This window comes from Haematobia irritans, chromosome 1, assembly GCF_050003625.1.
Source record: "Haematobia irritans isolate KBUSLIRL chromosome 1, ASM5000362v1, whole genome shotgun sequence".
Classification (NCBI taxonomy): Eukaryota; Metazoa; Arthropoda; class Insecta; order Diptera; family Muscidae; genus Haematobia; species Haematobia irritans.
The window spans coordinates 170,479,912-170,493,531 of record NC_134397.1 but is presented as its reverse complement, the minus strand read 5'-3'; the positions used below and the strand labels follow the sequence as shown (position 1 = coordinate 170,493,531).

Here is a 13,620-nt window from a genome sequence, read left to right as displayed (position 1 = left end):
GGCACACGTATTTGTGGTCCTACAATACCTCTAGATTTCCATTTTCAGGTAAATTGAATTAAAACTGCGGTTTCTATAAGCCCAAGAAGTAAAATCGGGAGATCGGTTTATATGGGGGCTATACCAAAATATGGACCGATACTCACAATTTTTGGCAAACGTATTTGTGGTCCTACAATACCTCTAGATTTCCAATTTCCGGTAAATTGAATAAAAACTGCGATTTCTATAAGCCAAAGAAGTAAAATCGGGAGATGGGTCTATATGGGGCTATACCAAAATATGGACCAATACTCACAATTTTTGGCACACGTATTTGTGGTCCTACAATACCTTTAGATTTCCAATTTCAGGTAAATTGAAGAAAAACTGCGGTTTCTATAAGCCCAAGAAGTAAAATCGGGAGATCGGTCTATATGGGGGCTATATCAAAACGTGGACCGATACTCACCATTTTTGGCACACCTCTTTACGGTCACAAAATACCTCCAGATTTCAAATTTCAGGCAAATTGTAAAAAAAACTACGGTTTCTATAAGCCCAAGACCCCAAATCGGGAGGTCGGTTTATATGGGGACTATATCAAAACCTGGACCGATACAGCCCATCTTCGAACTTGACCTGCCTGCAGACAAAAGACGAGTTTGTGCAAAATTTCAGCACGATTGCTTCATTATTGAAGACTGTAGCGTGATTACAACAGACAGACAGACAGACAGACAGACAGACAGACAGACGGACAGACGGACATCGTTATATCGTCTTAGAATTTCTCCCTGATCAAGAATATATATACTTTATATAGTCGGAAATCGATATTTCGATGCGTTACAAACGGAATGACAAACTTATTATACCCCCGTCACCATTCTATGGTGGTGGGTATAAAAATATGGGAAACTTTTAAATCTAAAGCAATATTAAGGAAACTTCGCAAAAGTTTATTTATGATTTATCGCTCGATATATATGTATTAGAAGTTTAGAAAATTAGAGTAATTTTTACAACTTTTCGACTAAGCAGTGGCGATTTTACAAGGAAAATGTTGGTATTTTGACCATTTTTGTCGAAATCAGACAAACATATATATGGGAGCTATATCTAAATCTGAACCGATTTCAACCAAATTTGGCACGCATAGCAACAATGCTAATTCTACTCCCTGTGCAAAATTTCAACTAAATCGGAGTTAAAAATTGGCCTCCGTGGTCATATGAGTGTAAATCGGGCGAAAGCTATATATGGGAGCTATATCTAAATCTGAACCGATTTCAACCAAATTTGGCACGGATAGCTCCAATGCTAATTCTACTCCCTGTGCAAAATTTCAACTAAATCGGAGCAAAAAGTTGGCCTCTGTGGTCATATGTGTGTAAATCGGGCGAAAGCTATATATGGGAGATATATCCAAATCTGAACCGATTTCAACCAAATTTGGCACGCATAGTTACAATGCTACTTCTACTCCCTATGCAAACTTTCAACTAAATCGGAGCAAAAAATTGACCTCTGTGGGCAAATGAGTGTAAATCGGGCGAAAGCTATATATGGGAGCTATATCTAAATCTGAACCGATTTGGCTAATATTTTGCAAGTTTTTCGAGACTCATAAAATATTTGGATGTACAGAATTTGAGGAAGATCGGTTGACAAACACACCAATTATGACCAGATCGGTGAAAAATATATATGGCAGCTATATCTAAATCTGAACCGATTTTTTCCAAAATCAATAGGGATCGTCTTTGAGCCGAAACAGGACCCTATACCAAATTTTAGGATAATCGGACTAAAACTGCGAGCTGTACTTTGCACACAAAAATACATCAACAGACAGACAGACAGACGGACATCGCTAAATCGACTCAGAATTTAATTCTAAGCCGATCCGTATATTAAAAGGTTGGTCTATGATTACTCCTTCTTGGCGTTACATACAAATGCACAAACTTATTATGCCCTGTACCACAGTAGTGGTGAAGGGTATAAAAACATTTTCACTACTTTTTTGGCGACGCTTTTTTTGCATTTCAGGTAAATCGGACAAGAATTGCGGTAACTAGACGCTCAAGAAGTCAAATCGGGATATCGGGCTATATTGGGGCTATACCAAACCATGGACCGATACACATCATATTCGACACACTTATTTATGCAAACAAAATACCTAGATTTTGATTTTGAAATTCACGCAAATCGAAATAAAATTGCCCAGCAAAAAATACTTCAGCAGTAATAGTTTAGATGCGCTATTTTGGTATACAATAAAGTAGGCAGTGCATTCACACTGCATCCATCTGTGGTAATAACGTAAACGAGTAATCAAACTAGTTTATGAACATTCGTTTACGTTATTGCAACCAATTCATGCAGAATAGATGCAGGTAAGGTAGTTACCCACCAAAAAATACTTCAGCAGTAAGAGTTTAGGTGCGCGTTTTGGTATACAATAAAGTAGGCAGTGCATTCACACTGCATGCGTCTGTGGTAATAACGTAAACGAGCAGTACATAATATCAAATTTAAAGTATACGTATATTTAAACCTAGACCAATTTGAACGATTTTTTTTACATTTTCTAAAAATCTTATTTTGTTTATTTCTATAGAAAATTTTGTCAAAATTTTATTTCCATAGAAAATTTTGTCAACATTTTATTTCTATTGACAACTTAGTCAAAATATTATTTCTATAGATTTTTTTTTTTTTTTGAAAAATTTATTTCTATAGAAAATTTTGTCAACAACTTTTTCTATAAAAAAATTTGTTGAAATTTTATTTCTAAAGAAAATTTCTATAGACAATTTTGTCCAATTTATTTCTATAGGGAATTTTGTTAAAATTTTATTTCTATATGAAAAAATGTATTCTTATAGAAAATTTTGTCAATATTTTATTTTTATAGAAAATGTTGTCAACTTTTTATTTCTATAGAAAATTTTGTCAAATTTTTATATCTATAGAAAATTTTGTCAAAATTTTATTTCCTCAGTGTGGCGGAAAAAAATTAAATTTTACGTTTTACATTTGCGGACGAATGTGGTATAGACAATATTCCTCTCAAAAATGTTGAGATCCTGTAATAAAAACTAAAATATCCTCATTTTGGTATATGTTTATTTTTTCAATGTCCTCTATTTATAATTTTTAGAGTTGAGTTCATATGTGAGAAACGTTCACATTTAGGGTAAAATAATTCTATATAGAGTAATCGGTCGTCCCACGGTGCTTATGGCAGTAAAAATGTATAAAAAAAAGCACAAAAGTGTCAACTTTATCAACCCTGATTTACACTGCATGCATTTGTGGTAATAACATAAACGAGTAATCAAACTAGTATATGATCATTCGTTTACGTTATTGCAACCAATTCATGCAGTATAGTTGCAGGAAAGGTAGTTGGTGCTGTGTTTCTTCATACCAACAATGCTATAAAATAGGAAACTGAAGATTATATATCACTTCTGAGCAATATTACGAGCAATTATATCAGCGATATGTAGAATCTGCTCTAAATCGGGATATCGTCCCCAAAAATCAGCGCTGATTCGGTTATTTTGTAAGCAGTTGGTAGCGATTCTCTTACAATCCTGCTGCAAAAGTGCTCCGTGTTTTGCTAGGTGGGATGTCTAAACGCTCAAGAGCCCAAATCAAGGGATCGGTTAGTATGGGGGCTATATCAAAATCGGGACCGATATAGCCTATCTTCGAACTTGACCCATCTGCAAACAAGTTTATGCAAAATTTCAGCACTATAGCTTCATTATTGTATACTGTAGCGTGATTCCGACAGACGGACATGGTTATATCGTCTTAGAATTTCCCCCTGATCAAGAATATATGTATATACTTTATGTAGTCGCAAATCGATACTTCGATGTGTTACAAACGGAGTAACAAACTTATTATACCATTCTATGGTGATGAGTATAAAGAAGGTCGGTTGTAGCCTTGCGGTGAATGGTGAAACTAAATCATCAAACTAAATTATTGAAACTAAATCATTTCATTTCTGGTATATACAAAAACTCAAATTGGGACACTTTTTCCACACAATTATTTTACTAAAGTAATAATTTTTGAGCCCAAATCACATCTTACGATATTTCGTTCAACTATATTATTATTATTTAAATTGAATTTTTGTCGTTATCATTGACATAAACCGGTATCAAAAATTAATGGTAAGGTTTAGCTATGACAATTATAGAATGAATTAAATAAGAATATATTCATTAAAACCCGATAAAATCTCTTTATACTGTCCTTTGATTATTTTTACTCTTGTTTCCCTACTGATAAAAATAGCACTACGCGTGACACCCTGTGTATGCTATTATAAACAACATTACGGTTTATGGCTCAACTAGCAGAGTTTGCAACCCTACAGCTTATGTTATTGTGATTGGTCGGGAATATTTAATGACAGGGTATTCATTTGATATTTGACAAGCCTTAATTCCCAATAACGTACACCTTCACACATGTATATCTCTACATTGCTAGAGCACAATTCCAAATGGGAGAGTCAGTACGAATAATAAGAAGAAGAGAAAACTAAACAAAATACATTTTATTATAACTCAGGTCAGTTGTAGCGAAGCGGCGGTGTCTGCAAAAACAAACTCTTCTGGTGTTGCAAACGAAAAACAAAAAATTGAATATAAAATAAATAAAAGAAACAAATCAAGAAAAAGTATTAAAAATATTGTGTTTTTTTAACTGAAATAAATCCGGTGATATTAATAAAAAGAGATTTTCCAAAATTTCCCCAAAAATACAATGAAAAATGAAACTCGTGTGAAAAATCATTGGGAGTAACCAGTGGCAATTCTTTTTTACCTCATTTCTTTTATGTGCATCTCTTTCGTTTTCCAAATGAATTTTTCTTTTCTTTCCTATACAAGTACAAGCCCCTTGTGTAAGCTACCGCGTGTATGAGTGAGTGCGTTTCTTTATCGATATGGCCCAGCTAGGGCCATACGTTCGGGTGTGTATGTGTGTGTGAGCGAAGCATATAGAATCAAAACACAAAACAGCTGTCAATAAAAGACAAGTGTACACAATTATCATTCACAATAATTGTGAAAAATGCAAATATGTCATTTTGACATTACTTTTATACTCTCTTGCCTACTCTTAACTGCATGTAGTCATCTCTTTTTAATGCATTACCCTATTGTTGTTGTTATTTATCTAAAATGTGCGTTTAACCAAGGCGGCTTTGTATCTGAGAGATAATAAACAACAACGCCGCACTCACAGGCACTCTCTGCTGGTAGGCAAAGGTTTTAGCAGCTACTACCTATAGTAGTGCCTGTATTGTATATTGAACACACGAATGTGGAAGACGCCTTAGCGGTTGTTTAACGGCGAGTCAACGGTACGCGTTCACGTTGGGAGGAAGAGAAAATTCAGTGAATGTATGTGGAAAATAAGAAATGAAGATGTAAAAAATATTAAAAAAAAAGAAAAGAAAACCAAGTGCTTTCAAACGAAGTGTAAATGTGCTTTACGATATATGCGAAAAGAAAATTAATTCCACAGACTAGCTAAAAGAGAAATAGTATTTTATTTTTTAATTAAATTGCGTATAGTCTTCCCTTGCCCTTCCTACCCATTTCCTTCGTTTTGTTGGTTGGCTGTTTAACGGAGTGGCAGCCTGTGTCAGCCTGGTTTCGTTTCGCATTGTACTCGTTTCGTTTGGCTGGTTCTGATGACGGTGGTCTTGTTGAAAACCCCCCTCCACTCTATACTTTTGTGTATTATTTTGTTAAAACCAGTGTATGTGTGTGTGTGCGTGTAAATTTGAGAGCCATCAGCCTCTGCTGAGTATTGAAGTGCATGAGAGTCTGTATAAATTGTTTGTGTTTTGTGTAGTTTTTGTTTAATTCTTTTTTTTATATTTTCTTCATTCTCTCTCCCTTAATGTGTATGTGTGTGTGTAAGCTAAGCATTCAATGCCAAATATCCTTGCGAAAATAAGATAGCCTTATGGTAAAAAGAGAGTAGAGCAAAAGAAATGGCAATATCGTGCTAAAGATGATTTCAGCAAGAATTAAAAAAAACATACACACACACACATACTCTCCTACCTACGCACAATGGTTAGCAAGTCGTATATAATAATATTTTTTTTTTTTGGAAAATTACAATGAAAATAATCCATAATTGAAAAAAAAAATATTTCTTAATAGAAAGATGCATACAAAAAAGATAAAACAAATATCTCCTTCAACAGCAGTTTTGGTGTTTGAATAAAAAAACAAAAAAAATCTTCAATAAAATATTAAGGGGTGTTTATACTCCCCCCTCTGCAAGGCTAGCATATGAAATTCTAACCGAAAAAAAATCAATAGATAAAAGTGAGTGTGATTTTGAATATGGTGTTGCGAAAGTGAAAAAGATTCGAAATTTAAAAAAAGCGATTACAAATTGCCACCACCATCCGAAGAAAAATAACAATAACATAATTTACAATTGACAGATAACAGGAGCAGTTGCTGTAAATACAACAATATCAACTACGACGGCTACAACAACAATAACAACTTCGTTCAACCGCATCTAATTGCCAACATTAATAAATTACCACCCATTGAACATCTGATTAATTTTCATTTCTACCCAAAACATTTATTCGTTTATACTTCGTCTCCCCCCTCTATGTGTGTCTCTCTCAGACTCTCTCCGATTCACAATCTGAGAGCAACGAAAAATAAGCACAAACAAGTTGCCGACCTACCGAATTCTAACATACATAAACTCCCACTATAACGGACATTCAGCAAACCCTACATCATCATCAAGGTATTAGTGTGGTAGTTGGTTTACATTATTGCATCCTAATTGGAGTTACCATTGAAGGTTGTTTTTCTCAATTCCTACGGAAGGAAAACTCAATTTTGGTTTACTCCTCCTAGACCAATAGAAAAACAAAAGAGAAAAATTCCAAATAAAAGGTAAGTCAGCCACAAATTCGCTACATTACACTCGTTACCATTTTAAACTTAATTAACTGCTTCATCAATATTGCATTTGGTTCTCCTCCTTTCACCTGAAATCCCAATGCCATAAAACTCTGTTGTTTACCTATTTTTTTTTTTGATATTTCCCTTTTATTCCCACATTTTGCAATCCTTGCAACCGCACCTTGTTCGTGATTTTTTAATGGTCTTCGTAAATATGGATGATATTTGCTTTCTCCACGTTGGCAATTTTGTATCCATTTTGTGCAACAAACTGGGTATGAAAGGGAGTTAGTTGAGCCATAAATTAATAATAAAAAAAGTTGGAAAATAACTAGCATTTGTCTTAGGTTGGCCAAATTTGCTGCAAGCAACATTCGAATGAAGATATGAGGATTGAATTGCGACCCAAACTATTTTTCACCGAAAGAAATTTAATATAAACAAGTATATACGGCCGTAAGTTCGGCCAGGTCGAATCTTATGTACCCTCCACCATGGATTGCGTAGGAACTTCTACTAAAGGCTGTCATCCACAATCGAATTACTTGGGTTGCGATAACACTTGCCGATGGCAAGGTATCGTAAAACTTTTTAACACTGTCTTCTAAATTGTAAGTTAGTCCATAAGGGGTATATAATAAACAAAAAAAAGGCCGATTTAATACGTATATAATTCAGTTTGACAAAATTTTCTATAGAAATAAAATTTTGACAAAATTTTCTATAGAAATAAAAACTTGACAAAATTTTCTATAGCAATAAAATTTTGACAAAATTTTCTATAGAAATAAAATGTTAACAAAATTTTCTATAGAAATAAAATGTTGACAAAATGTTCTATAGAAATAAAATGTTGACAAAATTGTCTATAGAAATAAAATGTTGACAAAATTTTCTACAGAAATAAATTTTTTACAAAATTTTCTATAGAAATAAAATTTTGACAAAATTTTCTATGAAAATAAAATGTTGACAAAATTTTCTATAGCAATAAAATTTTGACAAAATTTTCTATAGAAATAAAATGTTGACAAAATTTTCTATAGAAATAAAATGTTGACAAAATGTTCTATAGAAATAAAATGTTGACAAACATTGCTATAGAAATAAACTTTTTACAAAACTTTCTATAGAAATGAAATTTTGACAAAACTTTCTATAGTAATAAAATTTGACAATTTTTACATGGCTGTTAGAGACCATATACTAACGAAATGTACCAAATTTCAACCGCATCGGATGACTTTTGCTCCTCCAAGAGGCTCCGGAGGTCAAATCTGGGGATCGGTTTATATGGGAGTTATATATAATTATGGACCGATATGGACCAATTTTTGCATGGTTGTTAGAGACCATATACTAACACCACGTACTAAATTTCAATTGGATCGGATGAATTTTGCTCATCCAAGAGGCTCCAGAGTTCAAATCTGGGGATCGGTTTATATGGGAGCTATATATAATTATGGACCGATATGGACCAATTTTTGCATGCTGGTTAGAGACCGTATACTAACATCAGGTACCCAATTTCAAACGGATCGGATGAATTTTGCCCCTCCAAGAGGCTCCGGAGGTCAAATCTGGGGATCGGTTTATATGGGGGCTATATATAATTATGGACCGATATGGACCAATTTTTGCATGGTTGTTAGATACCATATACTAACACCACGTACCAAATTTTAACCGGATCGGATGAATTTTGCTGCTCCGGAAGGCTCCGCAACCCAAATTTGGGGTGCGGTTTATATGGGGGCTATACGTAAACGTGGGCCGATATGGCCCATTTTCAATACCATCCGACCTACATCAATAACAACTACTTGTGCCAAGTTTCCAGTCGATAGCTAGTTTCGTTCGGAAGTTAGCGTGATTTCCACAGACGGACGGACAGCCGGACAGACGGACAGACGGACGGACGGACGGACATGCTTAGATCGACTCAGAATTTCACCACGACCCAGAATATATATACTTTATGGGGTCTTAGAGCAATATTTCGATGTGTTACAAACGGAATGATAAAGTTAATATACCCCCATCCTATGGTGGAGGGTATAAAAATTTGAACAAATTGTAATTCATTATTGAAATACAATCATTCACGGATTTGATACGAACGATAATAAGAATGCGAGGACCATAAACATATTTGAAAGAAATTCGTCCATATACACAACAAATTTAAATATGAACTTGTTCCTAAATATGAGCATATTAATTAATTTGTGAACTTTTTCATTAAACTTTTATATAAAGGTGGATATTAAGTTCGAGTTTAGCCGCTAAAATCGTAATTTTTTCACTAAAGTGAAAACTAAATCACTAAAAAAGGCACATTACACATATTTGTTGCAGATTTCTTTATAACTTGATGGGGAATAGCCCATCAAAGTAAATGTTCACAAAGTTTGTATTCCTTAAAATGGCTTATTAAAGAAAAGTAATCGTGAAAAAATGATGATTTTAGCTGCTAAACTCGAACTTAATATCCACCTTAACACAGTGAAACCTCTCTCGAACTTGGACACTCTGAACACTTCTCAAAAGTGAACAATTGTCGTGGGACGTTGAAAGTAACTTCTCATAACTGGGCACCTCCCACACGCTCACAAAAAATCGCTTCTGTAACATATACTCCCAAACATATTTTGCTTCAAGCATATACATTTTTGGGTATTGCCCAAACATTTATATGTTTGATCTCTTCCAATATATAATATGTTTGAAAGCATATTAGTCTAAACAATATATGTTTGGGTAGTCTAAGTTTCAAACATTTTGTATTTTTGCATCCAAATTCAATAATGTTGTCTTCCAAAAAACAATATGTTATTATGTATATAATATGTTTGGAAGCATTTTGCACCCAAAAATATTATATGCTTAAAAAACTTCTCCCAAACAATATTGTGCTCAAAATTTTATTTATTTATTTATATATTTACAATCATAACGAATTATGAAAATAAACAGGTAATATAGGTGCTAACAACATAGGTTTTCGACCTGAATGCTCAAAATTTTGTTTCAGCCCAATTGTATATTCCCCCACATCTTTCTCACTTCCACGAGATTTTTTAGTTCTTAGCACCTTTTTCTGTAATACAAACATTGTAGAAGAAATTATTCAATTGTATGATTTTTTTTATTTTAATTTTACCTTTTGCCGGACGGGGATTCGAACAGCGGACCACACAGTTTGTAAGGATCAAAGAAGTAGCCGATCAATTGCCCAAGGAAAAATAAAAGGTTAATTTTGTAATAACAAGCAACAATCACCAACTTAATTCAATATCGCTCCCTGTTAAATAGCGCTCCAAGCTACTAAACACATATATGTTTATAGGCTATTTCTAAATTAATATATGTTTGCATCCAAACATTTTATATTTACAAACATTTTATGTCCCAAACATAATATGTTCTAACATATTAACATATATGTCCCAAACATGTTATGCTAGTTTATGAACATTATATGCTTGCACTCAAAAATATTGTGTTTAAAAATTTGTGTTCCAAGCATATAATGTTTATAGCCAAACATATGAAAAACAGTCTTTTTTATCCGTGCAAATGTAGACAAAATTTAGGTGGCCTTGGATGTCTATTTTTGAGAGGTTTAACTGCATATGTATTGTTTTCGTAAATACCTGTTTTTAAATTTTGAATATTTTAATAAAATACATGGACTCTTTGATAAAGTGACTTTAATGAGTTTTTGTAATAAGAGTGTTCATAAATTTTAACCTAATATACTTTCATGATTAGGTATTAGAGCGAAAAAGAAAGTGTAATTTAAATTATGATGCTTTTCATAAATGTTATGTAAAAGTTCGTATTTGTATTGTTTGTTAACCTATCCATTATCGATTCATTTCATTTTTACCAAAACAAAAATTAATTAAAATGTCAAGAATACAGCTTTTCCGGATATACACATACTTATAAACATTGGTGTAACTAGGGGAATCCTGGGGTGATTTAAGCCCCCAGAAAAGTTATAGTCCCCTCAATATTCATAAATATATTCTGTTTTTCTCAATACCATTCTCTTAAATTCTTAGTTTAAATTTGTTTTTTCTTTGTTTGTATGTTCCGGGTAAACTTGGAAAGGGCTGAACCGATTTCAGGGATGGTGATCATGTGATGAAAAAAGAGTACCTCATTTTTGGATATCATGCTGGATTTTTTGAAAAGTGGACCTACTTCAACGAGTTGTTTTTTTTTATTTCCTGCACTGAAAAAAATATTGTCGTGAGGACAAAGATTTCATGTCCTTAAAATAAGAAGGCAAATTTTGCTTAGCGTAGAAGACGCATTTCTCTAATACACAGTTTTTTCCTTGTCCAAAAGTCGATAAACTTTTAAATGAAGTCGTATTGCCCTTATTTATAATTAAGTGATTTCACTTAAAAATGAGTATCATAACATGAAAGAAAAAATTTTTGGACTAAGGTCAACTTGAGTTTAATAATACAGAAAAATTCTTTAAATTTAATGAAATTGTCTTTAAATTTGTTGTCTTTTTGCATCTGGACTACAAAGCAAAAAATCGTTCAAAAATAGGACATGTTTTTCAACACTATATTTTAAAGACGGTTTTTACTTGAAACATAGCATAAATTCTACCGGAAGTCAAGTCAGAATTTGGAAAATAAAGTTGTCGTTAACTCGTTTTTAAAGGACTTTGATGGCATATGAAGAAAAAAAAGCTGAAAAAGCGAAAAATTAAAACACAAAACCCAAATGTAAAAGAAAATTGTTTCTTAAAAGTATCCTTACTTGAATTCTCCGCTTCTTTGGCTCGGAATCAATACCAAAATTGTTAAAGTAAAGACAACATCTTTGGAACCGGGCATGCTTTTTTTTCAGTGTAACATTGTCTTCTCAATTGCTAGTTAGTCCATATGGAAATTATGTTAGATAAAAAGTCAAATTAAATACCCATATAAACCTCCTCCTTAATTCTTGATCGGTTTATATATAGTAGTCTACAAATTAGTGCATGTCCGGTTCTGATGATTTTGTCTTTACACTAATGATTTTGGTATTGATTCCGAGCCAAGGAAACGGAGAATTGATTTAAGGATACTTTTAAGACATAATTCTCTTTTAAATTTAAATTTGAGTTTTGCATTCTTGATTCTAGAAAGCAAATTTCAATTTATTCGTTTTTCACCTTTTTTCTTCATAGACTGAAAAAAATATTTACCTGATATTAAAGCCTACGCAACCTAAATTTTAGGATGTGCAATTTACAAAATATTAAGGACAAATTTCTTTAAAATAATACAATTTAAATTAAAATAAAGTTTAAAGTCATTAAATTTAGGACACAAATTAAAAAAAATGCGTCCCTCGGTTAAAGTCGCATGTCTTTGAACCAAGGCAAAATTTTCTTACATATATATTGAATCTTTAAATTTAAGACAAGTATATATGGCCGTAAGTTCGGCCAGGCCGAATCTTATGTACCCTCCACCAAGGATTGCTTTGAAACTTCTACGAAAGACTGTCATCAACAATCGAATTACTTGGGTTGTGGTATTTTAAATCGTTTTCTAAATTGTGAGTTAGTCCATACGTGGTATATATTAGACAAAAAAGGTATGTGTAGACAAGTTTACAAATAATTACGAATCGATATGGACTTTTGCACGGTACGTAGGGAGCCGGAATTGAAATATGGGGGTCGCTTATGGGGACCGCTATGGACAAATTCCTGCATGGTTGTTGGATACCATATACTAACATCACGTACCAAATTTCAACCGAATCGGATGAATTTTGCTCTTTCAAGGGGCTCCGGAGGTCAAATCTGGGGATCGGTTTATATGGGGGCTATATATAATTATGGACCGATTTCGACCAATTTTTGCATGGGTGTATGAGGCCATATACTAACACCACGTACCAAATATCAACTGAATCAGGTGAATTTTGGTCTTCCAAGGGGCTCCGGAGGTCAAATCTGGTGATCGGTTTATATGGGAGCTATATATAATTATTGACCGATGTGGACCAATTGTTGCATGGTCATTAGAGACCATATACTAACACCATGTACCAAATTTCACCCGGATCGGATGAATTTTGCTCCTCCAAGAGGCTCCGGAGTTAAAATCTGGAGATCGGTTTATATGGGGGCTATATATAATTATGAACCGATGTGGACCAATTTTTGCATGGTTCAAACACCATGTACCAAAATTTCGGCCAAATCGGATGAAATTTGCTTCTCTTTGAGGCTCTGAAAGCCAAATCTGGGGATCGATTTATATGGAGGCTATATATAATTATGGACCGATGTGGCACATTGCTATACCATCCGACCTACATCAATAACAACTAATTGTGCCAAGATTCAAGTCGATAGCTTGTTTCGTTCGGAAGTTAGCGTGATTTGAACAGACGGACAGACGGACATGCTCAGATCGGAATTTCACCACGACCCAGAATATATATACTTTATGGGGTCTTAGAGCAATATTTCGATGTGGAGGGTATAATAAAAACGCTTCGTATATGGGCTAAGGCTGACGACAGAGTGGGAGCGAGAAGCAAAGCGATGCTAGATGCTATAATAGTTCATGCTATATCAATGCTATACTATGGCAGAGTGAGCGCGATATGGAGCAAA

At 33.7% G+C, this 13,620-nt stretch overlaps 1 protein-coding gene across 2 annotated transcripts in view; it reads left to right on the top strand.

The window, feature by feature from the left end:
- The first annotated feature begins 4,592 nt into the window (after window positions 1-4,592).
- LOC142222132 (uncharacterized) overlaps window positions 4,593-13,620 on the top strand; it is a 287,542-nt gene continuing 278,514 nt past the window's right edge. Inside the window, exons 1-2 of one of the 2 annotated variants that reach the window (XM_075292098.1) lie at window positions 4,593-4,696; window positions 6,198-6,962. The gene's annotated coding sequence lies outside the window, so the exon portion shown is untranslated. Of the gene's footprint in view, window positions 4,697-5,323; window positions 5,424-6,197; window positions 6,963-13,620 lie in introns of those variants that run through there. The other variant, XM_075292099.1, reaches the window with a different exon arrangement.